At 38.4% G+C, this 2,672-nt stretch overlaps 1 pseudogene; it reads left to right on the top strand.

Annotated features, from left to right (window-relative positions):
- The window catches only part of LOC102819833, a 51,904-nt pseudogene that overhangs the window by 15,927 nt on the left and 33,305 nt on the right, over positions 1-2,672 (top strand).

Below are 2,672 nucleotides of genomic sequence, written 5' to 3'. Positions count from 1 at the left end.
TAACCACTTCGCTACCAGAGCTCCTTGGAATTATCTTTAGGGACTCACAAATCCATTTCTTTTAAGCTTTGTGTGTGTGCTCCACTTAGCTGTTAAGGCTCTCTGGTACAAGAATGGTTATGAATCAGACTGCTTAACTCAAGGTTGGTAGTTTGAAACTACCAGCTGTTCCGCAGGAGAAAGATGAGGCTTTCTGCTCCCGTAAAGACTTACAGCCTTGGAAACCCAATGCAGGGTTGCTATGAGTTGGAACTGACTTCACGGCACATAAACACCACCACCACTTAGGTGTTGTCATTTCATTTTTACTGAATACAAAATTACATTACTTTTAAAACTTTGGTTCCATCTTCGCACATAGGAGTAGGACAAGCACTGGGTTGTAAGGTCAGTTTGAACCACAAGGTTGTCAGTTCAAACCCACCAGTGGCTCCTTAGAAACCCTACACAGGGTTGCTATGAGTCAGAATCGACTCAATGGCACTTAACAACAACAACATAGCAAATATGGAGTCTTGGTGTGGTGCTATATGATAAGCACTGGACTGCTAACTGCAAGGATGGCAGCTCAAACTCATCTGCCACTCTTTGGAAACCCAATATAGGGTTGCTATGAATTAGAATTGACTCAGTGGCACTTAACAACAACAACATAGCAAATAAACTAGAATAATTGGAAATAACTAAAATGTATAAAACAATTAAAATTTATTAGATAGAATCTACATTTGTGCAGTGCAGTAGGATAAGCACTAGACTGCTAACTGCAAGGTCTGTGGGTCAAACCCACCAGTCGCTCCATGGAAATCCTATACAAGGCCACTAAGAGCACTGTCTTGATGGCACTTAACAACAATAACATTTGAATTTGGACACTGAAAAAAAATTTATATTTGAAAATTAGTAAGTAAAAATTTTTATTTGGAATATGTACTTTTGTTTTTCAGGTCTAAGATAGTCAAAAGAAATAGCATTTACAAGGCAGTCAGAAATTATTTCATTCATCTGTCATGCAGTGTTTGTTGGTGGGCCTTTGCAAATCTCCATGAGTGTTTTTCAGCTTAAAATAATACCTAAAAACATGCATACTCACTTTCTGTCCTATGGCGCTGCATCTTTAGATTTCATTGGACTACTTCTGACACCTGATGCGGGCAAGAGTGAACTCAAAGAATATGAAACAGATATAAGGGTATGTTTCATCTGAAGAGAGATTTTGGTTCACTTTGGGTAGGACTAGACATAACCTGGTAGTAGAGTGAGTTACAAGTTGGGCTGCTAACTACAAGGTCAGCAGTTTGAATCTACCAGTCATTTCATGGGAGAATGATGTGGCTTTCTGCTCCTGTAACGATTTATAGCGTCAGATACCCTATACAGGGTTGCTATGAGTCAGAATCGACTTGATTGCACACCACCACTACCACCAGATATGTCATGTCACATGATTATATTGTCATTGTTGCTTTCTTATGTGTTGATCAAAGATAATTGAATGTGAGTTTACACCAATTGTTTCAAAAGGAAAAATGAAATTGTTATATACAAAACTCATAAAATATATGTTTTATGTCTTAACGCCCATATTCAGAGATGTGTATGTAATTGATGTAACAAGAGCACCACTTCTTGATGAGGAAAGTCAACCTGAAGAGAAATGGAAAATAAAATTTTTTATACAATTTGTTTTCTCAAAATTTGTTTATTTCTTTGAAGAATTGTTCAATTTCCTTACATGGAAGTATGTAAGCATTCTGATAGAATAACAAGTATAATGTTCTGAAAAATTGAAAAATGTCCTTTGCTGCTTTCTTGGAAGACAAATTTCGAAGTGCACTCATTGCAAAAGAGAAACATATTTTGCATTATAAATCTATATTGAATTTTGCATCCTCTTAATGCGCCTGGTGGTGGTGTGCTAGCACGTCAATTCCAACTCATAGCAACCATGCTTAGAGTTTTGTTGTTGTTCTTGTTGTTAAGTACCGCGGAGTCGGTTCCGACTCATAGTGACCTTGCATAGGGTTTCTGAGGCTGCAAATGTTTACGGGAGCAGAAGGTCTCATCTTTCTCCCGCGGAACAGCTGGTAGTTTTGAACTGCTGACCTTGAGATTAGCAGCCTGATTCGTAACCACTACACTACCAGAGCTCCTTACACATCTTTATGGGTGCAGAAAGGCTCATCTTTTTCCTCAGAGCAACTTGGGATTTGAGCTGTTGGCCTTGTGGTTAGCAGTCCAACGTTTAACTTAATACACTACCAGGGCTCCTTAATGTATGTAATAACTCATTTATTTGCAGATATAGAGTAATATCAAACACCATTTCCCATGCAAAAAACAATAAAAATGAAAGTCATTTGATACATAAATTGAAATTTCTCATGTTAGGTAAACATTAATATTTTAAGTTTTCTTTGGACATTTACTATGTTAGTACTGGTGGTGGTGGTGGTGGTGATGTGCTGTGGCATCAGTTCCCACTTATAGCGACCATGTCTAGGGTTTCCAAGTCTATAAATCTTTACGGGAGCAGAAAGCCTCATCTTTCTCCCACAGAACCACTGGTAGTTTTGAACTGTTGACCTCGATTGGTTAGCAGCCTGACTTGTAACCACTATGCTGCCAGAGCTCCTTACAACTTGCAATATGCAGATGACACAACCTTGCTT

Source organism: Chrysochloris asiatica, unplaced genomic scaffold (assembly GCF_000296735.1).
Source record: "Chrysochloris asiatica unplaced genomic scaffold, ChrAsi1.0 scaffold00022, whole genome shotgun sequence".
NCBI lineage: Eukaryota > Metazoa > Chordata > Mammalia > Afrosoricida > Chrysochloridae > Chrysochloris > Chrysochloris asiatica.
The sequence above is the reverse complement of the archived record's forward strand: the minus strand, read 5'-3'. Positions and strand labels throughout refer to the sequence as shown.